This window comes from Choloepus didactylus, chromosome 10 (genome assembly GCF_015220235.1).
Source record: "Choloepus didactylus isolate mChoDid1 chromosome 10, mChoDid1.pri, whole genome shotgun sequence".
Lineage (NCBI taxonomy): Eukaryota > Metazoa > Chordata > Mammalia > Pilosa > Megalonychidae > Choloepus > Choloepus didactylus.
In genome coordinates this window covers 132,441,682-132,465,773 of record NC_051316.1, presented here as the reverse complement: position 1 = coordinate 132,465,773, position 24,092 = coordinate 132,441,682, and the positions used below count along the sequence as shown (strand labels likewise).

At 47.1% G+C, this 24,092-nt stretch overlaps 1 long non-coding RNA gene and 1 pseudogene across 1 annotated transcript; one reads left to right on the top strand and one right to left on the bottom strand.

The window, feature by feature from the left end:
* Positions 1-5,830: 5,830 nt before the first annotated feature.
* LOC119505496 lies at positions 5,831-14,670 on the bottom strand. The gene is made up of 4 exons (XR_005210751.1): positions 14,479-14,670; positions 13,237-14,079; positions 11,951-12,141; positions 5,831-11,771 (listed from the first exon to the last, which is right to left on the bottom strand). It is a non-coding gene; the product is annotated as an uncharacterized LOC119505496 (long non-coding RNA).
* Positions 14,671-15,026: 356 nt separating this feature from the next.
* On the top strand, positions 15,027-23,532 carry LOC119545410 (annotated as a pseudogene).
* Positions 23,533-24,092: the final 560 nt, after the last annotated feature.

Here is a 24,092-nt window from a genome sequence, read left to right as displayed (position 1 = left end):
TGACCGGGTCCTGAAGGAATAGACCAGGGGGTGGTTCTCAGCTGCTAGAAACCAGGGGTCACAATTGTTGTAAAGATGGCAAAGTTAGAGTGAGAACCAAGTGGGCTTGACCTGCAGAGAGCATTGGAGATGGTTGACAGAACGTGGCATCCCAAGGGGCAAAATACACAGCAGCCAGTGAGGATGCTGCTTAACATCTAGTATCTGAAGAGGGCAAAAATGGAGGAGCAGGAGACTGAGAGTCACTGGTCCAATCAGAAGCAGTGACTTCTGCATTTTCTGGATCTGATCTATTTTCCAGAACCAGAGCTGTTAATTGATGAGGTGTCTGGGTCCCCAAAAGGAAGGCCCATGCAACACAATGGCAAGTGCATCCTGTAATGATAACCCCAATTCTTCCCCAAATGGAGCTATGGCCAAGTGATGTACCCTGAGGGAAGGGAATACCAAGACGTCTCGAGCTCTATTGCACGTACGTTCTGATTGGGCACTGATACCCACGTGGCCAAGTCCCTCTTACTTTGGGTCTTCTGTGTCTGCAGGCCCAACTGGTGATCATTTCCCTGGTCTCTGAATGTATAATTGAGATTGGCTTATTTTGCAGTTGGAGAAACCACCCTCATTGGTCCTTGGCTCATAATATTTTTATGAATTTGTTTGAATAAGTTTCCAAACTGAGATCCCTAAATTGCTTTTTTTATATGTCTATTAAATACCTTTTGATCTACATGGTCCCTCACCCACTATTTTTATTTACCTTTGATATTGGTTTACTGAAAAACTGGATTGTCCTGTAGCGTTTTCCAAAGTCTGGATTTTGGAACATGCTTGTCCCCTTATTTTCTGTAAGCTGTGATAAGTCTTGGTAAGATCTGGTCCTGCTCCTTTGGCCCCTGGTTTTTGCAGTGCTCCAGGACATCCTTTCAGGACCTCCTGCAGTCAAGGAATTGGGTTTCCATACAGGATTAAGGTCTTGTTTTAAATCACGACAGGCAACATTCCCAGTTATTTGTGTGCATGTTCCAGGTGATTTTTCCCTTCTCTTTTACCTAAATTCGAGGACAATCTTGGAAGGGGGATCTTCAGATTGAAACATTTACTAAGCAGAATAATTTCTAAGCACAAAATTACTCCCCATGGACTTTGGATCCCCACATCTGTAATCTAATTTTACATTTCATTCCATCCAGTGCATTCAAGATTGGAGTCAGGAAACTTAAAAATATCTTTTGTTGTTCTCTTTAATTAATAAAAAATAAACCAGATGTCCTTCCATGTTTGCAGGCTATTTGACTGAATTTGGAGAAGGCAGAATAGATAGAGTAAAAATTAGTCATTCCAAAAAAGTCCTCAGGGAAAAGTAAGTAAAACATTTTCTCATACCTTTCCTGGTATCTACAATTCATAGTCTTGGTAAGCAATTCATTACAGAATAGATTGATGTATGTAATATTGCTGAAATCTAATTTCTTTTTCATCCTTTTTTTTCTCTTTACATTAAGAATGGAGGAGCTAAGACCTGGCAAACTGAATGTACCAGTTTGAATGTATTATGTTCCCCCAAACACCATTATCTTTGATGTAATCTTGTGTGGGCAGAACCTATCAGTGTTAATTAGACTGTAATTCTTTGAGTGTTTCCATGGAGATGTGCCCCACCCAACTGCGGGTGATAACTCTGATTGGATAATTTCCATGGAGGTGTTGGCCTGCCCATTGGGTAGGTCTGAATTAAGTTACTGGTGCACTATTTAAGATCAGACAGAAGGAGTGAGCTTGTTACAGCCAAGAGGGACACTTTGAAGAAAGCCCAGGAGCTGCAGATGAGAGACGGCCATTGAAAGCAGACTCTTGCTCCAGAGAAGCTAAGAGAGGACAAACAACCCAAGAGCAACTCGGAGAAGCTAAGAGAGGACAAACACCCCAAGAGCAACTGAGAGTGATGTTTTTGAGGAACTGCAGCCTAGATATGAACGTCCTGGGAGAAAGCCATTTTCTGGAGCAGACGCCAGCCATGTGCCTTCCCAGCTAGCAGAGGTTTTCTGGACACCATTGACCATCCTCCAGTGAAGGTACCCGATTGTTGATGCCTTACCTTGGACATTTTATGGCCTTAAGACTGTAACTGTGTAACCAAATAAACCCCATTTAATAAAAGCCAAGCCATCTCTGGTGTTTTGCATTCTGGCAGCAATAGCAAACTAGAACACTGACCAAAACTTAAAAGGAGAAACGAGGAGAATCTTCCCTAATTTGATACAAAGGTCACCAGTCTGTAGTGGGATCGCGAGTCTCCATACTTGGTCTGAGTGTCTAACAGATCCCAGAGCAACGTTGCAAACACAAATAGGACAAGGGGGGAGCTCTGCTACATTTCTAAGCCTTGGGCTGCAGTGTGGGGAACACGAAGGAGCAGGGACCGCAGAACCCTCTTCAGAGCCGGGTTTTGTTGACTAGGGGAGACGCTTCCTGACACCAGCAATCTTCCTGCTTCTTTCCGTGTTATAGTGAGCTTTCCTGCATGAAAATACATTTGGGAGGTGCTACCTGAGTCATTGCTTCTCATGATCTTTTAAAAATAATCATTTTTAACAGTAATAGTATTTATCGCTTTTGTTTAAAATACTTTAACTCAGTTAAATATCTTTTAAAATAATACCTGAATATTTACCAGTAAATCATTAGATGGTTGATTGACTAAAATAAACTGTTACACTTTGAGACAGATAAGAACATGCATGGACACACAAAGCGTTTCTTAGGATGGAAGTAGTAACTTTCTTTATAACTAAATTTTGGGCTTTTAAAAGCTACATTAGGTAAATTATTGATGAGTTTCATTGATTGCAGTCAGGGGCCATCCTAGAAAAGCAGGTGCAGAAATGTGGAGATGAGGGCACCGCTCTTCGGATGGGCCCGTTCTTGCCAGGCAAGGAGAAAGGCTGGTGGACGCATCAGAGGACTTGGAACTGGAAGGGACCCCAGGGCTGCACCCACAGGAAACTGGGCGTAGGGCCGTGTGCCAGCCCCGCATCACACAGCTGCTTGGAGGCAGAGCTGGACATGAACCAAGAGAGCCCGACGCTGCGACTGTTTTCAGCGGATCCTGAGGAGACACTAGGAACCGAGGGCAGCAGCAAAGCCACTGGTCATCACCGGAGAAACGTGGCCCGAATGAAGGCCAGAATATGGCATGGCTGGAACACAGATTTCCGGTGTAAGCCTGCATTATTAAATGCTTTTCTGCTTTTTTGATTGCACACGTGAGGATTCACGGAGTGGATGGAAGTCAGCTTCTAGCAGAGCGGTGGACGACACACAAGCCCCCATCGATGGTGCTCATTAGTTCCTTGTGGGTTGGCTCCCAGGGCTGACGGGCCTCTCCTTCCTCCCGAGGGAAAGGAATTGCCTGAGTGCGCCGAGGTGGCCGCCCAGCCTCACCCGCCTGACTGGGGCGGGTGTCACAGCGTCCTCTCTGCCACTTCTGTTTAAAATCCTCAGGACACAGGCTCTTCTGGGATGCAGTGGTGTGTGGAACATACCTCTATTTCAGCAATTTATCACAGGGAACGGCAAGCCCACACCAGCATATCAACTCCTCTAGCATAGGGACCTTGGCACAGATTTTTTTTTGGTAGCCTCAGCTCCTAGCACAATGCCTGACACACAGTGGAGATTCAGCAGCTGCCGCTAGCTGGCTGAGCAAATAACCAGCCGCTGTGCAGGAACGATAAGGAAAGCGCCTGCTGCTTTCTGACACACACCAGAGTCCACTCATCCCTTGGCCTCACCTCTGACCACACATGTGAGGCCGAGGAGGTTGGAGCAGGGTGTCCTCCATACAGCAATGCAACTCAAAAACAGGTTTGTGGGTGTATTTTAACATTACCCGCCTTGGCAGGGAGTGGGTGACAGCTGAGTGAGAGTAGGAGTCGCAGCGAGAAGGAGCTCTGGGAGGGTGCCCGGGATGACAGGGGTGGGGACAAAGCACCCTGCGGGCGGCTTCCTCCCAGACCTGCCGGTGCTGAGGCCTCACAACAAGGAGCGGCCTGGCTGCCGTGACACCCTCCACATCAACATTTTTTGACATGTGCTCATTTTGCCAATCTTTCAACAAAGGAATTAAGGTTAATGGTTGATTTGAAAAGGTCTAGCTTTTTTTTTCTACCTGGTAACACATGCACATGGTAAAAGGAAATTCAAATAGCACAACAGGGCAAAATAAAAGTTGTAAAAATGGCAAGCAAAATATATCCCGTTTTAATTGTTCTATTTCATCTTCACTATTCTTGAACAAACACCTCCCCTTGGGTGTGTCACTGGCATTCTTTTCTCACAGTGGCATCCCCTCTTTTTCAATATTACATGATGATAAGGCCTTGCTGCGTTTTCATTTTAAGTCGGCAGCATTTGTTGTAGGAGAGTCCAGGGTGACATTTCGTAAGTGCACCCCCCTTGGGGAACGTCGATTCCCGACATGGCCTGAGCCGGGGCTCCCCTGGCTCCTCCCGCTCCACCTCCTGGGATTCCACTGGGTCCAAGGAGCTGAGAAGGGCTGACAGGGCTGGACCAGAGGCCAGTGGCAGACCCTCACCCCGTCCGGCCGGTGGATTTGCCTTTCACCCTGGGGAGCCCCACGAGGGGCAGCAGAGTCCATTTCCTCCGGTGTGTACACTCACCTGGGTCCTTCCCGGATCTGCCCTCAGCTGGACAGGCCTCCAGCAAGCGCTCACCACCCCACCCCGTGCTGGAGCCGTCCAGCGAGGGGGGCTCTGAAATGCCTGGTGGTCGTGCTGCTCTCTGCAGGCCACCCCCGGGGGCAGCCCAGAGCCAGGCAGACCAGCTGCAACCACGACAGCAGCTCGGAGAACACAAAGCCGGGGGCAGAGGTGCCAACAGGTTTCACTCGCACCTCAGTTACTCAGCAATTAAGACCACGTTTCTTGAGTGGCCCCTTTTGTTCCCAGACAGTGTCCTGGGAGGTGGGATTCAGGCCATCCTGGAGTTTACTTTTCAGCAGGGGAGACAGACAATAACCAGGTAAACAAGCGTGTGGACCAGTTTCAGCCGGTGAGAGTGCTGCGGGGAAAGTGGAGCCGGGTCAGGGACCGCAGTGTCCCCGTGAGCGTGCGAGTGTGCTGCTCCCGGGAGGGGAACCGAGAGCCTGGAGTGAAGGGGAGCAGAAGTCGTGGACAGTCTATTCGTGAAAACTTTTCCTGCAGCTCAGGGTGCACAAGTGTGTGGTGTGTCTTCAGTGTGGCCCCGAGCCCAGTCCCCAATCCCAGGGGGACCAGGGAGTTTGAGAGGCACCTGTGGTGGGAGAGGCCAGTTTGGCTGGTGAATCTGAGGGGGTGGGCGGTGGGGGAGCCTCTGATTCTTGTGGGTCTATGGCCAGTGCACACCGGGCAGGGGACATGGGGCTGCAGCAGCACAGGGCTGGGTCCCAGTGCTGCCAGGCATCTGCTGCGTGGCTTGGCACCTTGTCGGGCCTCTCGGTGCTTTAGTTCCCTTACGTGGAGGTTAACTCAGCTTCGGCAGGAAGGAAGGGGTGGCTCCCCGCACAACGTAATCCCAGATGCATTAGCGTCACCCCGCAGCAGGCCTCAGAGCTCCCCCACTCCCCGCACGCTCCAGGTGTTGGTTAGTTGATCACCCCGGTGGCTTCAGGACCTGCCACGCACCCTGCAGCTTTCCTTAGGCGCCTCATCTTCACCCAGGGACAAGCTAGCCTTCCATGGCCTTTCCTGGCCCTTGGAGAGGGTTCTTCTGTAGGTATGGACGCAAAGTTCTGTCCCCTTTCTACCTAGGACTAAGGAAAAAAATACACATTCAGTCTTCCTTTGGAAATCTAGCTACAATAAGCACATGGGTCTTTGTGTATTCAGAGAAAGGTGTTAGATAGCGTGTGGGAAGATGCGAGAGAAATGGAGAACACGGTTCCTTTCCAAATTGCAGCTTCCGTGCCCTGCTTCCTTCCCGCCGCTTCTCTCCCCACACAGCTTCACCTGGTCATTCGTCCACCCAAACCCCCTTCAGTTTCTGCACCAGCCAAGCCCCCTCGGAGCCCAGCACACCGGCACCTGCTGTCCTCCTGCCCGCACGACTGCATCCTACATTCTCGACTTGGACTTTCCTTCCTCATGGCAGCCTCCGTGTCATTCCAGCCCGGATGAGGCTCTCCTCCGAGGTGCGGGCGACTCGGGGGCTGGAGCCTCCGGGGTAGGGACTGCTGAGCCCACTGACTCAACGCGAGCTCTCTGCTTTCTAGGAGCTCACGATTTGAAGGCAGAGCTGAAAATCACCAGAACCCTGCAAAGCAGACAGCGCAGCACTTCTCTCCAGCAAGAGGGCTTCTCTGAAACCACCATCCACACTTTGGGGCAGGAGGTGAGGCTGCAGAAGTAAGCGGGAGTTAAGGCTCTGGATGTCACTGCAGGACAGTGAGGAGGCAGAGAAGACTTTCAATCAAGAGGAAGTAACCGTCCTTAAGCTAAGCACCGCAAAGCAATTACCTGCTTCGCATCTGCAGAAAGCTTTCCAGCCCTCTCCAGCTTCTCTGTCCTCAAGGCAGTGAGAGCCTCAAAGTTTTCAGACTCAATTTTTCAGTCCCAGCTCGGCCAATAATCAGTGTGTGACTAAGGTCAGTTCCTTAAGTTCTCCAAACACCAACATCCTTGTGAGAATAGCAGGGGCAATAACACAATCGACTTTACAGAGGTGGATTTAATGAGATCCTGCACTTAGCACAGTGACCGGAGCACATTACACAAGCAAATTAAAGGGCTCGGTTGGAAGTCAGTAACAGATTAACAGCAGCAGTAATAACAGAAGTAGTAACAAGGTAGTAACAGCAGTAGTGACAGCAGCAATTGTAGGGACGGTGGCAGTAGTAATGCAAAGAGTAGGAACATGGGTAAGAGAAGAGGTAATGGCAATAACCGTAGCAATAGTGCTAGTAACAGTAGTAATACTGACAGGAATAGTACCAGTGGTGGTAATGACAGTGCAGATAGCAGTAACAGCGGTGATGGTAAGGTCGGTGCTGACGGGAGTAACAGCAGTGGTGGTAACATCAGGCTGATGGGAGTAATAGCTATGGAAGTATTGTCAGTGCTGACGGGAGTAACAGCAGTGGTGGTAACGTCAGTGCTGAAGGGAGTAATAGCTATGGGGGTAATGTCAATGTTGGCGGCAGTAACAGCGGTGGTGGTAACGTTGGTGCTGATGGGAGTAATAGCTATGGGAGTATTGTCAGTGCTGACGGGAGTAACAGCGGTGGTGGTAACATCAGTGCTGATGGGAGTAATAGCTATGGGGGTAATGTCAGTGTTGATGGGAGTAACAGCGGTGATGGTAAGGTTGGTGCTGACGGGAGTAACAGCGGTGGTGGTAACATCAGGCTGATGGGAGTAATAGCTATGGAAGTATTGTCAGTGCTGACGGGAGTAACAGCGGTGGTGGTAACATCAGTGCTGATGGGAGTAATAGCTATGGGGGTAATGTCAATGTTGGCGGCAGTAACAGCGGTGGTGGTAACGTTGGTGCTGATGGGAGTAATAGCTATAGTGGTAAGGTTGGTGCTGACGGGAGTAACAGCGGTGGTGGTAGCATCAGTGCTGACAGGAGTAACAGTACTGCTGGTAGTGGTACAGACGCTCTCCTAGCACAACAGGATAAAGGGCTTCCCTGGGTTGGTTACTTGGACACGTGTGCAAAGGTGCCTAATTTTGCAGTTAGCGTTGGTTTCCTGAGGGCAGACCCCTGGGAAGCTCTCCTTCCCCCCGCCCTCCTTACCAAGCACCCACCATCAGCAGAGCAGCGAGCAGGATCTGGAGGAGACGAGGGAGGAGAGGACGAGAGAGGGGCCTGGGGGAGGGAAGGAGAGACGGGAAGTCTGGGCGTCAGCCAGGGTGGACGTTCTACCACCAACCTCCATGCACACTCACAGCAGCAGGCTGCATGTGTGTGCACACACACTCCCACAGACACCCCAGTGAGACCCACTGGATGGGCAGGCTTTGGGCAAAACCTCCATTCTCAGATCTCTCAAGGGCCCTTGTGGCCCACGCAGGTTAAAATCCACGTTTGACTTGAGCTAAAAACTGTGTGTTTTCCCTGCTCCATTCAGCAGGGGCCGCACTGGCCCTTCTCATTCTCTCCAGCACCGTGGCCCCTTGCTGGGAATTCTGTCATCTGTGGGATCCTTGGGAGATCAAAGTGTAGGCAACAGGTGTGGAAAATGGAGGTCAAGGTGTTTCTGGGCCCAAGTCAACCTTCCCTGAGGAGCTTCAGGGAGCACAGCCAGGGCTCCCTGCTTCCCTCCTGCCACCCAGTGAGGCCGGGGGCCTCCCCTCTGCTCCCACTGCCCCTCAGATCCAGCTCGGCTCGCTGGGACCGTGCAGAGTCCTGCTTCCGACACACACCGTGGACAGACGGGAGCCACCAGCTCGGTGCTGAGGCCTCAGAATAAACTCCTCCATCTCTCCAGAGTTAGGCCCAGCAGAGGCTGAGCCTGTGAGTGGAGCTGTGATTGGGGCAGCCACTTTAGCAGCACAGAGGGCAGGGGGAAAGCAAGGTGAGGGGCCATGCTGGCCTCGGCGGGTCACAGGGCTCTTTTCTTGTGTGACACACTCCATGCGGGCCCCATGGTGAAGTGAGCGCACACAGACTTTGTGGTGGTCAGTGTCACCTGGCTTCTGTAGCATCTGGCTAGCCAGTCACCAGGAGCGAGTGAGTTAGAGTTAGGGTTAGGGTTAGCACCACCCAAAGTGCAGCACATGCAAACGGGGCTGCTTGTGCTGGGAGAGAGGGAACTTGTAGGAGGAAGAGAGATTACTGAGCAAGGCCTAAAAATCCCTTTTCAGATGTTTTAGCTTCTGAGTTTCCAATTCAGCTTCTACAGAATAGGCAAGTGAGGCAAACAAACAAGTCCCAAGGTTGCTCCACTCAGAAAGTGATGTCATGTGGAGACTTGGAACGTCCACTCTCCCACGTGCCGGGACCTGTGCCGGAGACTAGCGGTCAAGGACAGAGGCTGCTGGGGCTTCCATCTCCAGGTGAGGACACCGACGCCGAGAGACAGAGTGACTCGACCACGTTTACCTACCTGGTGTGGCACGGTCAGTACTCAAATCCCAGCCCCACAGCTCTCATCCCCAAAGCATGCACCACCAACATGCTTGAAACCAGCAGACATTTTGTGTGTTTTGCCTTGGTTCAGCTACCACTGTGCTCCGTCACCAGCATTCGTGAGTATCCTGTTAACGTCAAGATGCTCACAGACAAGCTGAGAAAAATGCTAACATCAGAAGGATTATGGCAATATTATCAATGTGTCAATACTTGACTTTGGTTTGCTTTGCTTGAATGTGAGTAGCAGTGAAAGAGCTTTTAATAGCAATTAGCCTTTTACTGTAACTAAATGACTTCATAACATAGCACCGATGTTAATTTTTGCTAAACAAATATAAAAAGCCATATATTCACAATCTGTTGCTCCCCGGAGCACAGCACCTTTGGTTCACAGGACTCTCATTCACAAAGAGTGCTCCAGGACTACGCCAATCAGAGGCTGTTTATGGGTCCAATATTGGCCCTTTGAAGTATCTGTTGGGAAAAAATGTCATTCAGAACAAAAAGAAGTGAATAAAATGCATGTACTAGCTAGAGGCTTCTATTTGACTCCTCAAATGCAATGCAAGCATAAAGCAACAAGACTGATTTTCTTCTGTGTGAACAGCTTTGAGTGCCCAGTTCAAAAATCATTCTCAGCACAGCAGTAAAACTGGAATCATCGAACAGTTTTTGATCATTATTTCAAAGAAACAAATTGCAGACAGTGCACCTACAGTTCTTCCAGCAAGCAAACTGCTGCTCTCTTTGTGTTCAGCTGGTCACAGGGTAGTGGGCTTTCTCTACTTCTCTCTTTTAGGCTTAAAAGAAAAATCTGCCTCCCTCCCTGGAGCCTCTGTGGCTCTTAAGGAGTTCCTGATCTTCTTGTTTAATTCTCATCTATTCTGGGAAACAGGTGAGGTTTAGAACCTAGTGATAAAGAGACACGATAGACAGGTGAGAGAAGCTCAGTTTCCAAAGGTCAGTCTGCCCAAGTTTTGTTATTCTCATTTAAGCGGGTGACAGTGGTGCTGTGCTAACACTAACATCCAAGACCAAGAGAAGGCAGCCAGGGAAATGTCTCTGATAAGAATGAGGCCTTTTCCCAAACCATCTGCAAGCTGATGTTTGTGGATAAGCACCCCATAAGTTGTAACATTAACAACCCATCCTCCAGCTTCAGAATGAAGCCTTGGGTTTTTAGTAGGAGAGAAATAATTGTAAACACACTCTTCTTTCGTCCTGAACTTGCAGTTATGCAAAGAGAGCTGGCCAAGCAATGATGATGACCACCAAATTTTTTCCACTTTCTACAAATCCCTCTCCCTAAGAACAAAAACCAACTGGGCAAACCCTTCCCAAGCCGTGAGGCAGCTCTCAGGAGGATGTTTACTTCCAAGGCTTCTCAGCACTAGTAGGATTTACGCCACTTTATGCTCGGAGCTAATGGACTCCTCAAGTTTCCGGTTGTCCTCTTCCCACAGAAGGTGGACAGCTCCCACTCTGGGCTAGGCTTTGTTTCCTTCTTTGAACTGAGAGTGATCTTCGCTCTCCCCCTCATTAGCCAAATCCGTAACTGATGAGCCGCTGGATTCCTTGGTTCAATTAAGGCTCCATCTACCTGACACCAGCTGGTGGCTCTAGTCTAGTTCCTGAAAAAAGTAGTCACTTCAGTGGGGGAGAGAAATTAATCCAATTTAGAAACTGTCAGAGTCACTCCTGATTTATGAGTAAATTACCCAGTAAATGTGAAGCTTCAGGGTAAAGGAGAGGATATTTTCAAAATATTCCCTTGACATGATGTCTTCCTCACCTACTCTCCTACGGTGCAGCAATTCTGCTCTTTCTGCCAACTCGGATGTCCTCAGAGCTACACTTCCTTTACTTCCTGTTGACCAGCATCAGGCTGAGTGACACGCGAGTTTTGAGAGCTCAGTCTTAACCATCCCTTTTAATCATGTCTGGTCAGCCAAGTTACTCAGGTTTTACGTCACAGTCTGTCCAACCTTAAGGAACCATTTCGAAAGGCAGGGTGGAAAAGCAATTGATTTTAGAACCGGCACAAACATCTTAGTGGCAGCTTGTCATTCCCCAGGCTTCCTTACTAGCAAACCCCACTATGTTGCTGTGTTTTTTGGTACTGGGATTGGTGGGTGCTCCTGGATCCCAGGCTTGAATGTTGACCTGGAAGATCCACTCCCCTGCTCGCACCGTGCATAGGTAGGGGCTGACCCCGCACACGGTTAGGGCTGTGATATGACTGTAGTGAGTGAGACATGAGGAGGAATTTGCTGGGATGCTTCCAAGAAACTTTTTCTGTCCTCATGAGAATTGATGCAATAGGGAGGACAATCCTTTTCTGCCCCGGACAAGCTTTGTGAGGATGTGACTTGAAGTTGCAGGGCTGCCGTCTTACAACTGTTGATCGGGGAGAAGGTTCAGCTGGGGGTGGCAGAGCAGAAAATTAAAAGAAACCCATATTCTTGAAGCTATCAATGAAATGCTGAATTTTTCTGGAACCACCTTGCCTTTGGCTTTTGTCATAAGGAAAGATAACCCTCCTATCGTTTGATGCACTTTCAGTCGACAAATATTCTAGTGCAATGCGGGCAAGACCTTACACAGAACCCGTGTCCTCGGCTCTGGTGTGATTTCAAGTCCTGTCAAAGAAAAGCAACATTAAGTTCTGCTTTAAATATCAGGAGTCAGGACAGGACTCTAGTTCACAGAGGGAATCAGATCTAGAACGTTAATGTGAGGGCAAAAATGACACTGATGCACACGATTAAAGCTAGAACAAGCTCGTGTGCAGAAGCCAGACACTGTGTGGCCCATTTACCTGAAACGTCCAGAGCAGGCAAATCCGCAGACAGGAAACAGATTCGCGGTCACCAGGGGCTGTGGGGGCCACCCCGGGGGAGTGCAGCGACTGTCGAGGTGGCAGGGTTTCCTCGGGGGTGCAGACGTCCTGCACTGGGCAGGGTGACGGTCACACACAGTGAATGTAGTAAGTGCCACTGAATAGCACACCTTAAAGCCAATGGTAAATTTTGCGTTATGAATATTTCCACAAATTAAAAAGACTTGGAATCAGCATGGCACGGCAGTGACATTAAGTAGAAGCATTCCCATTCATGAGTTAAATGCAACATTAAAGTTTCGATAATTTCCATATTTTAACTATTCAAACTGTTGGTGTATTCCTATACTTTATGATAAATGGGGGCTATTTACAACATATGTTATCAGTTCATTGCTTATGTTTAATTTCTTTAAATTTTTACTGAAATAAATTGTTTTTAAGATAACAAATACACCACTTACTTTTGGCAACTATCCAGCTGTTACGTCCTAGGGGCTACTGACCAATTATGAAACATTTATTAGGTTCTTAATATACACCAGTGCGGACCTTGACACTGATACATGAAGTCCTTGAGCTCTTAAGACAAATCTTGTCTGAAAATGAAAATGTTGATTCTGTAGGCTGTGCCTATTCTATGGACAAAAGCCTTTTCTATACAAATAGGAAAATTTACTGACCATTTGAGAACAAGAAAAATATTTAGCACTAATTGGAAATAAATATGAGGTTTTGATTTATATGTTCAAACTCTATAGAAGGCAGGGGATTAACACAGTCAATACATTAGGGTAGAGTTAAATTTTCAATTCCAATTCAATATGGTCAGTCAGTACGAAACAGTCAATACTGTTATAGACTAAGCTAGCGATAGAGATGCTAAGCGGAAAGTACACCCACACATTACGACTAAACTACAGAGACGAGGCTGAGACGCTGAATGTGGACACAGCCAGCTGGAAATAAGCAAATCTTTCACACACATGTAAAAGTAACAGCGATATCCCTGGTCTACAGAATATTACAGTTGAAAAGATGAAGATGTCGCTAACTTATTTACGTGAGATGAATTATATATTTGAGGCAGTTACAATTTCTCAATGAGGATTAACAATTTTATTTCCTCCAAACCTTTCTTTAGGAATATAACTGAACGTCGACTAAAGAGGTCAGTGAGAGATGGAAGAGTGCTCGGATGATTGGCCTTCCAAGGTGGTCTGGAAGGATGAACGCCTTTTTGCTTCACGCCCTGAGATATGTACTTGGTCTTCACAGCGTCTTTCAGAGACACGTGCTGTGACATCCTAAATGCGGATCAGTTTTGGGTGGACGGGTTTTCAGTCTCTCTCTCTCTGGTGTGTTAAACTGAAGAGGCTGGAGGTGGGGCCGGCTTCCATCTGTAATAACTGAGGAAATTATTCTGAGGCAAATTTTTCTTTAATGGGCTTGGCCTCCCAGTTCATGGAATTAATAGAGTGTGGATAAGCAAACTTGTTCTAATAGTTAAACAAGATTGGGGAGCGCATTAGCTGTTGACAAGGATGACTGTGGAGTGGCTTTGTTTCTCCTTGTTTGTTCCGAGGTGTGATGAGAGCATCCTATATGGTTGACTTTCTGCATTTCTGCATATTGAAAGAGCGCAGAGCAATCCGTAAGCTGGAGGTTGATGTCCAGTGTGTGACTTTCCAGCAGGTGTCACTGGACTGGGATCACAAACCTCATAGAAGATGGTTTCCTTGGTTCTGCTGGCAGCCAACCCCGTTGACTCAGACCACTAAGGTGGGAGCGGGGGGATCCCTGAATCTGTGCTGCTGCCTTCTGAAAGGCTCCTCTCGCAGAGCGGGAGAGAACAGCCTGATTCCAACCCTTGACCCGCAGCCAGCCACGTTCCGGAAGGAAGAGGAGGGAGCCAGGGCAGGTCAGATGTATCTTAGAGGAGCCAAAAGGGGCAGAGAGCATACCTGGCAGATGAATGGGCCTGTGTGGAGCTCAGTGGAGCAGCAACCCTGGAGAGCAAACGGAGAAAAGACAGGCCCAGAGGCTTGGAAATCCCAACGCATCAATGTTCCTCGGAAAAAAGATCCGGAAGGGTTGAGTTTGAGGTTCTGTGAAAGCCAGGAAAAGAAGGACAGAAGTCAGAGGCTCCCCGTCCCTAGTGGCCTGCTTGTCAGAGTCACTCGACTGCGCTTTGTCCTCTCAAGACCCCAACCCGCCCCCTCTGCTGTCAGGCAGCACGTCCCCCCAGCAGCTGGCTCCTCTCGCCTCGACAGCATGGCCCGCTGAGAATCCACTGGAGCAGCTCTCTGCGGTCACCTCCTCACCCACAGTGTTATGCATTTCACTCAACCAAATACGCAGCGCGCTGATGGAGCCCCCTCACGCGCTCTGCTCCCAGACCAGGTCTCCGGGGCAGCAGAGACACAACAGACCCTGCTTCAGGTGAGACGCCGTCTGGAAAATACTTGCTGTCGCGGGAAGCAGGCGCCTCGAGCCTCATCACTGACCTCTGATCCAGAGTCCAGAGGTCCCGAGAGGCTTCCAAGGATGTGCTGCTCCCTTCCCTGTCCTGGATGAAGCCGAAACAGGTCGCTCAGTCCAGAGTGAGCTGGGCGGGCAGTCAAAACCTAACCCTACGACTCCCACAGCGCCCCACAGCTGCGCCATCAACGCCACCGTAAGGAAGGCAGCCCGTCTCAGGCAACTACAACTCCCAGAGATCTCCGGGAGGACACGGGCAACTACGACTCCCACAGCGCCCCGGGGCTGCACCGTCAGTGCCGCCGGAAATAAGGCAGCCCCTCTCAGACAACTACAACTCCCAGAGATCTCCAGGAGGATGGCCCCTTGACTCAGGCAACTACGACTCCCAGAAGGCTCCTGGACGAAGGCCCCTCGTCTCAGGCAACTACGACTCCCACAGTGCCCCGGGGCTGCGCCATCAGCGCCACCGGAAAGCAGCCGGTCTCACGTAACTACAACTCCCAGCGAGTTCCGGGAGGAAGACCCTGGGACTCAGCCAACTACAACCCCCAGAGCGCTCTGCGGCAGCACTATGCGTGCCCCAGGACGAAGGCCGCTGGTCGGAGGCAAATAAAACTCCTAGAGCGCCCTATGACCTTCCCATCAGTGCCTCTGAGACAGTAACCCCGGCTCAGACAGCTACAACTCCCAGAGATCCCCGTGGCTGTGCCCTGCTGCCCACGAACCTAAGATCCCAGTCTCAGAGGACTACGATTCCCATAACACCCAGCGACCGCGCCATTGGCGCCACCGGAAGGAAAGCAGGCGGACTCAAGTAACTACAACTCCCAGAGAGCTCCGGGAGGAAGGCCCCTGGACTCAGGCAACTACAACTCCCAGAGCACCCCACGGCTGCGCAGTCGGCGCCACCAGAAGGAAGACAGCCAGGCTCATGTAACTACAACTCCCAGACTGCCCCACGGCTGGGCCCTGTCGCATCCAGGACGAAGACCGCCGTTCTGAGACAACGGTGGCTTCCAGAGCGCTCCTCGGCCATGCTAACAGCCCCACACAAACGAAGGCCACTGGTCTAAGGCTACTAGAAGTCTTCCACCACCCCGTGACCGCGCGGTCACTGCCTCCGAGACAAATCCACCGCCTCAGGCAACTACGACTCGCGGAGCGCTCCGCGGCCGCACTCTCAGCGCCCCAGGAGGAAGCAACCAGTTGGAAGCAATGTAGTTATTTTTGTTATCTGAATTTCTGATTCCTTTGTTTTGTGATGGTTTGTTAATTCTCTTGAACATACTGGAAGCAATGTAGTTATTTTAGGTTGTTTTTCTTATACTTTTATTTGAAGAGAAAGGAAACTACCTAACTCATTTTATGAAGCTAATATCACTCCGATACACAAACCAAAGACACTACAAACATGGAAAACTACAAGCCAATCTACCTACTGAATATAGATGCAAAAATCCTAAACAAAATACTTGCAAATCAAATCCAAAGGCACATTACAAGAATGTTTATGAACCCGTGACCAAGTGTGGTTCATTCCTAGAATGCAAAGGTGTATCAGCATAAGAAAATCAATCAATGTCATTGAACACATTAACAAATCAAAAGGGAAAAATCAAATGATCATCTTGATACATGCTGAAAAATCATTCAACAAAATTCAACATCCCTTTTTGATAAAAACTTAAAAAGTTAGGACCTGTAAGAACCTTCCTCAATATCACAGAGGGCATATAGGAAAAACCCACAGCCAGTACGAAGCTGAAAGCCTTCACCCTAAGATCAGGGATGAGACAAGGATGCCTACTGTCACCTGTTATTCAACATTGGTCTAGAAGTTCTAGCCAGAGGAATTCACCAAGATAAAGATATAAAAGGTATTCAAATAGGAAAGGAAGACATTAATCTGTCATTATTTGCAAATGATATGATCTTATATTTGAAAAATCCTGAGATTCAACCACAAAACTACTTGAGCTAATAAACAAATTCAGCAGTGTCAGGATATATGATTAATGCATATCAGTCAGTAATGTTGCTATACAGTAGTAATGACATAACAGGCAATCAAAAAAAAAAAAAAAAGTACCTAGCAATAAACTTAACCAACGATGTCAAAGCCCTATACACAGAAAATTACAAAAATTTCACTAAAAGAAATATAAAAAGACCTAAATAAATGGAAAAATAACCATGCTCATGGATAGGAAGACTAAATGCTGTTAAGATGTCAATTATACCCAAACTGATCTACAGATTCAATGCAATACCAATTGAAATTCCAACAACCTACTTTGTAGACTTGGAAAAGCTAATTCTCAAATTTATTTAGAAGGGAAAGGAGCCTCGAATTGCCAAAAACATCCTAAAAAAGAAGAACAAAGTGGGAGGACTTACACTTCCTGACTTTGAAGTCAACTATAAAGTTACAGACACAAGCCAAGTGCATTCCCAGCTAACAGAGGTCTTCGAGGTGTCAGTGGCCTTTCTTACCTTGGACTCTTTATGGCCTTAAGACTGTAAACCCCCTTTATAAAAGCAGATCCATTTTTGGGGTTTTGCAAAATGACAGCATTAACGAACTGGAACAGGAATCAAATCGAGAATTCGTGCGGTCGCTTCTACTACGTCGGGGGGCGGCCGGTTGCTGAACCCTCAGCTCTCGGCGTTGCTCGGAGGGTACCGGCGGCGGGGGCTCTTTCCCGGAGGCGAAGGCGAGGCGGGGGACTTGGCCAGGTCCCCGGCGGTGGCGTGCAAGGTGTGGAGGGCGGCGAGAGGAAACAGGCGGGACGCTTTTCTTTGAGGGTGAGGAAGCCGAGAGCGTTTATTAGGGGAGGGTACACGTTTATATAGGGCAGTTTAGAGGGCAGGCTAGCTGTAGGGGTAAAAGGCTTGGATTGGTTCTGAGAGGGCGCGGAGGTCGTTTGAAAAGGGCGGGAGTTGCTCCGGCAACGGGGAGGGCGGGAGTTGCTCTGGTAACGGGGAGTGGGCGGGCAAGGTAAAGGGGGCGGTTTTCTCCGGCAAGCTTCTCCTGACAGTTGTACTTTGGGGTGAGGAAATGGGGCCTGCATCCGGCTCCACTTTCTCAGGCCCGGGGGGCTGTGGAGGGCGCTACCGCCCGTGCCCACCACCCTCCTCAGGGGCGGATCCGGTCCCCTGGCCCAGGCCCGCCAAGTTGAAGCACGTAATCAGTATCCCGCAAATTCGGAAATAGACCCCCAAATATACAGTTGTCTGATTTTTGATAAGGCCCCCAAGTCCACTGAACTGGGTCAGAACAGTCTCTTCAACAAATGAGACTGGGAGAACTGGATAGCCATATCCAAAAGAATGAAAGAGAACCCTACCCCACACCCTATAAAAAAATTAACTCAAAGTGGATCAAAGATCTCAATATAAGAGACAGTATCATAAAACTCCTAGAAGATAATGTACAGAAACATCTTCATGACCTTGTATAACAGGGTCGCTTTTTAGAACTGATACCAAACACAAGCAATGAAAGAACAACAACAACAAAAAAAAAAAACAGATAAATGTGAATTCCTCAAAATCAAAACCTTCTGCATCTCAAAATCAAAAGCTTCATCACCTCTGATGTGCTCATAGACGTAGGGGACTGGTGGTTTCATGGGCTGAGCCCTCTACCATGGACTTCCCTTGGGAAGACTGTTGCTGCAAAGGAGAGGCTAGGCCTTCTATAATTGTGCCTAAGAGTCTCCCCCTGAATGCCTCTTTGTTGCTCAGATGTGGCCCTCTCTCTCTAGCTAAGCCAACTTGGCAGGTGAAATCACTGCCTTCTCCCCTACGTGGGATCTGACACCCAGGGGAGTGAATCCCCCTGGCAATGTGGAATATGACTCTCGGGGAGGAATCTAGACCTGGCATCGTGGGATGGAGGACATCTTCTTGAACAAAAGGGGGATGTGAAAGGAAATGAAATAAGCTTCAGTGGCAGAGAGATTCCAAAAGGATCCGAGAGGTCACTCTGGTGGACACTCTTACGCACAATATAGACAACCCTTTTAGGTTCTAATGAATTGGAATAGCTAGCAGTAAATACCTGAAACTATAAAACTACAACCCAGAACCCATGAATCTTGAAGACAATTGTATAAAAATGTAGCTTATGAGAGGTGACAATGTGATTGGGAAAGCCATATGGACTTTGTCCAGTGTATGGATGGATAAGTAGAAAAATGGGGGCAAAAAAAAATAAAAGGCACCCAGTGTTTTTACTTTCATTGTTCTTTAATTTTTATTCTTATTATTTGTGTGTGTGTGGTAATGAAAACATCAAAAATTAATTTTTGAAATGCTGAAGAGGATGTGAAGACATTGGAATTCTTATTCATTGCTGGTGGGACTGTATAATGGTACAGCCACCCTGGAGGATATTTTGACAGTTTCTCAGAAAACTAGATATTGAATTACCCTATGATCTAGCAATTCCACTTCTTGGTATATACCCAGAACATTTGAAAGCTGTGACATAAAGACATTTGTACACCAATGTTCATAGCAGCATTGTTCACAATTGCCAAGAGATGGAAACAATCCAACTGTCCTTCAACAAATGAGTGGATAAGCAAATTGTTGTATATACATATGATGGAATACTACACAGCAGAAAGAAGCAACATGGATGACCCTTGAAAACATAATTCTGAGTAATTCAGACACAAAAGTAGAGATACTGTATGTTACCACTTCTATAAACTGTCTGAACAGTGTAAAATCAATGTCTTATAATAGGAAAAAAATGGGGATCTAATGATAGACAGTAGCTAGTGAGGGGGAATGATAATCTAAAATGTTCAGACACATTATGATGGTGAATTCAAAGGTATGGTAATGAGAGGGGTGATGATTGTTAATGGGTTTATAAGTATCAGAGCTGCATTGCAGGTTAATAGGAATGAAAGGGGTTGTTTAAAGGCATAGATCCCACAGTTCAGCACCACAAATATAAACAGGTGCTTGCATGATATACTCCCAAGGAATAACACTGGCACAGAGAGTTGACAACAGAAGGGTATATGGGAAAAGATCTACATATTGTGTACTAGGGACTGTAATAGAAATACCATACTAGTATTACATAAATACTAGGGACAAATAACTAAGGGCTGACAAGAGCTATGAGATGTTTTGGGTCATGAGAATTGTTTAAAATGGAGAGTGATGAGGATTCTACAGCTAAGTGATGATAATGTGAAATATAGATGGATTATCATGGACATAACATATGCTATGTGAACTTAAGAACACCCTACCTTTTTTTTAATTAAATTCAGTTCTCTTGAAATACACACACATACCATACAATCATCCATGGTGCACAAACCACTGCTCACGGCACCACCACACAGTTGTGCATTCATCACCCCAATCCACCCTTGAACATCTTCCTTATGGCAGAAAGAATCAGAACAAGAACAAAAAACAGAGGCAAAAAAGAACACCCAATCATCCCCCCATCCCACCCCACCCCTCGTTCAGTTTTTTGTCCCCATTCCTCCACTCATCAATCCATACACTGGATAAAGGGAGTGCAATCCACAAGGCCTCCACAATCACACTGTCACCCCCTGTAAGCCACACTGCTATACAATCATCTTCAAGAGTCCAGGTCACTGGGCTGGAGTTCAGCAGTGTCAGGTATCTGTTTCTAGCTATTCCAAAACATTAGTGTGTAAGAATGTCCACCAGAGTGACCTCTCAACTCCATTTGAAATCTCTCAGCCACTGAAACTTTCTTTTGTTTCATTTCACATCCCCCTTTTGGTCAAGAAGATACCCTCAATCCCACTGTGCTGGGTCCAAATTCATCCCTAGGAGTCATATCCTGCATTACCAAGGAGATTTACACTGGGAGTATAATCCTATTTAGGGAGGAGGGCAGCAAGTTCACCTACTGAGGTGGCTTAGCTAGAGAGAGAGGCCACATCTGAGCAACAATGAGGTACCCAGGGGGAGACTCTTAGGCACAATTATAAGCAGGTTTAGCCTCTCCTTTGCAGCAATGAGCTTCACAAGGGCAAGTCCCATGATATAGGGCTGGGCACATCAAACCGCCAGCCCCCAATGTTTGCAAGAACATCAGCAACAATCCAGGTGAGGACGTCCAACACGTCCACATTTTCCCCCAGCTCCTCAGGGGGGCCCTGCATGTATCTAATAAATATTTATGTAAGTTTCTATTTCTTAGTTGCTAGGATATTAGAATAGTTAGAAGGAAAGAATTGAAATGGAACTGTAATCCATAGCATCCTCTGAAATTTATTCTATAGCTACTTGTTAAATGTTAATTTGAAAGCTATACCTTTTTGTATATATGTTGTATTTCACAATACAGAAATAACTGAAACTATGGTAGTATAACTCGTAATACCTTTGGAAATTTCCTATATATCTACTTATTAAATCATACTATCAAAGATATTGCCTTTCTTGTATATATGTTATATTTCATAATAAAGAAATAAACTGTGGAATTGTAACCTATAATATTCTTTGAAATATGCTAACTACTTGTTAATTTGCACTTGGAAAGTTGTCACTTTTATGTATATATATTATAGTCTAAATAAAAGAAACTGGAAAACTGGAAAAGAAAACAACCAATGGGTTGGATAAGAACTCTCAAAGGATATGAGGGAATTATTAGTGAATGAACATGATAACATACCATTTCAAAATTGCAAGGAACACAGTTTACAGAGAGAAATATGATGCTGCAAACACCTATATTAAAAAGAAGAGGAGGTGACATCATGAACATGGTGATGCAAACAGCTACTGAAAACTTCTCTCCAGAGATTCAATGAAAAAAAAGGACAATTCAGAATTCTTTACAACTTTGGAGGAAGATATAAGATATAGACTAGAGAAAGACTCCAAAAAGGCCAAACTGAAGAAAGAGAAAGAATATCAGGTAGGAATCTTCCATCCTGGGCTAACGGCCCTCTCCGCTTCCCCTCACTTGGTCTCACACAAATCATCTAAATCAATCTCACAAGTTGAAAGAAAATGTGGAAAAGGAGATGAAGGATATAAAGAGAAGATGTCCACACAGAAGAAATTGCAAGCTTGAGAAAACAAATGACAGAACTTATAGGAATGAAAGGTACAATAGAAGAGAGGAAAAACACAATGGAGTCTTTAAAAAGCAGATCTAAAGAGGTAGGACAAAGGATTACTGAACTAGAAGACAAGGCATCCAGAATCCTACACACAAAAGAGCACATAGGGAAAAGCAGGGGAAAATATGAGCAGGGAACCAAATCACAACATGAAGCGTGTGAACATACCTATTATTGGTGTCCCAGAAGAAGAGAAAGAGAAAGGGGCAGAAAGAATAATGGAGAAAATAACAAATAAAAATTTCCCAACTCTTATGAAATAAAATTACAGGTCCAGGAAGCACAGCATGCCCAAAACAGAATAGATCCAAATACACTTACTCAAAGACACTTACTAATCAAATTGTCAAATGTCAAAGATACAGAGAGAATTCTGAAAGCAGCAAGAGAAAAGTGATCCATCACATACAAGGAAAGCTGAATAAGACTAAGTGTGTATTTCTCAGCAGAAACCATGAAGGAGGGAAGGCAGTGGTATGATATATTTAACATACTGAATGGGAAAAACTGCCCACCAAGAATGTGGTTATTTTCTTGGTTGATTTCAAAACTGACCTTCAAAGATAAGGGAGACTTTAAAATATTTACAGATAAACAGACGCTGAGAGTTCATGAATGAGACCTGCTCTACAAGAAATACTAAAGGTAGCACTACAGGCAAATAGAAAAAGGCAGGAGAGAGAATTTCCAGAAGAGTATAGAAATAAAGATTTAGCAGTAAGGGTAATTGAAAGGTTAAAAAGAAAGGGAAAAAAATAAGATATGACATATGAAATTCAAAATAACCAATGGTTGAAGAAAATACCGCCTTTATAGTAATCACATTAAATGTTAATGAATTAAACTCTCCAATCAAAAGACATAGATTGGCAGAATGGATTTTTAAAAAAGGATCTATCTACATGTTTTCTGAAAGGGATGCATTTAATACTGAAAGACAAAAAGAGGGTAAGCCAGGTTTTGAGGACAGAAATGATAACTGGACAATGCTGTAAGACAATAAACAAGCTGAGCAACCCTGGGAGGGGGCAGCACCAGGTGGCTGTGGTCACCAGGCACCAGGCAAGCAGGCAAGGAGGCTGGAGACATCCTGCGCAGGGACAGACTCCATCCCTGTCACAACAGTGCCAGCTGAGACTCCCTGTGGATGCCCAGGTCCTGAGCAGCAGTGACCCAGTGGCTCCCATGCCCAGTCAAGGCCCCAGAGGACCCAGCCCCACAGCAGCCCCAGCCCATCCCCAGGAAAGCCACTACCACCACCACCACCACCACCACTGCTGCAGACCCTGCTGGGTGTCACTGTGGCTCGTTGGAGGACGACCTGGAGAGCCTGGTGCTTCAGGAGCCCTACACCTGCACCCAGCTGCCCAAGCTGCTGGGCTGCCGTCACAGCTTCTATGCCCTCTGCCTGAAGCTCCTGCTGTGTGTGCATCTGATCTATCACCTGTCTCCTGTACCATAAGGTCACTGCCATCCCCAGGGGCCTCACCTGCAGCCCGCATGACCAGGAGACAGCCATGGGTTGGCTGGCCTGGCACAGCCTGGAGGTGTGCCTCTGTCCTCAGGGGCTGGTGGAGACTGTCACCTCAACAGCAGGGAAAACGGGCTTGGCAGGAGAGGATGGGCAGGACTAGGTGAGTGCCAGCCATGTGGCTCCTGCTGGAGCCTTCCTCATCCTCCCCTTTGTCTACCCAGGTGTCACCTGGTGGGTGTTTGCCTTCATCACCAGCCTGGCCCTGCTCAGGTCCACCCTCTTCTGCTGCCAGCCCAGCAGCCAGGGCCGCTGCCAGCCCCATCCCACCCCCACCCCGCAGGACTCTATTCTGCAGAAAGAAGCAGCACAGCCAGTGCCTGAGTACCTCCCAACCAGGCAGGCCTGAAGCACCCCAAGGGCTCCTTGGGCCCCCAAAACTTTTACAACAACCAGAGTAAGGGGCTATGAACTAAGACTGGCTCCTGGGGAGTTGAAAGGCCAGCTGGGCTTGCAAGCCAAAGCCAGAATTGCTGTGTTGGGTCAGGAATGACATACTTGGACAATAGGGTGTCCTGTCCCAGATAGATCACAGCTTAACTGTTTGGGGATAGGGGGAGGAGGAACAAATGACTCTGACGCTACAAGGGGCCTCCTGCTCCTCTCATTCCAGGGCTCATAGTTCTCCTTTATGGCTTGACTAAAGTACTGCAATCTTGAAACTATTACAGAACAAATAGAATCAGAACACCTTATATTTAAAAAAAATAAAATTGAAAGTGAAAGGTTGGAAAAAAATCTTTCATGCAATCAACAACCAGAAAAGACTGGGGGTAGCTATACTAATATGGTCAAATTAGACTTCAAATGTAAAACAATTAAAAGAGACAAAGAAGGACACTATGTACTAATAAAAGGGACAATCCAACAAGAGGACATAACAATTATAAATATCTATGCACCAAGCCAGAGGGCCCCAAAATACATGAGGTGAATGCTGACAACACTGAAGGGAGAAATA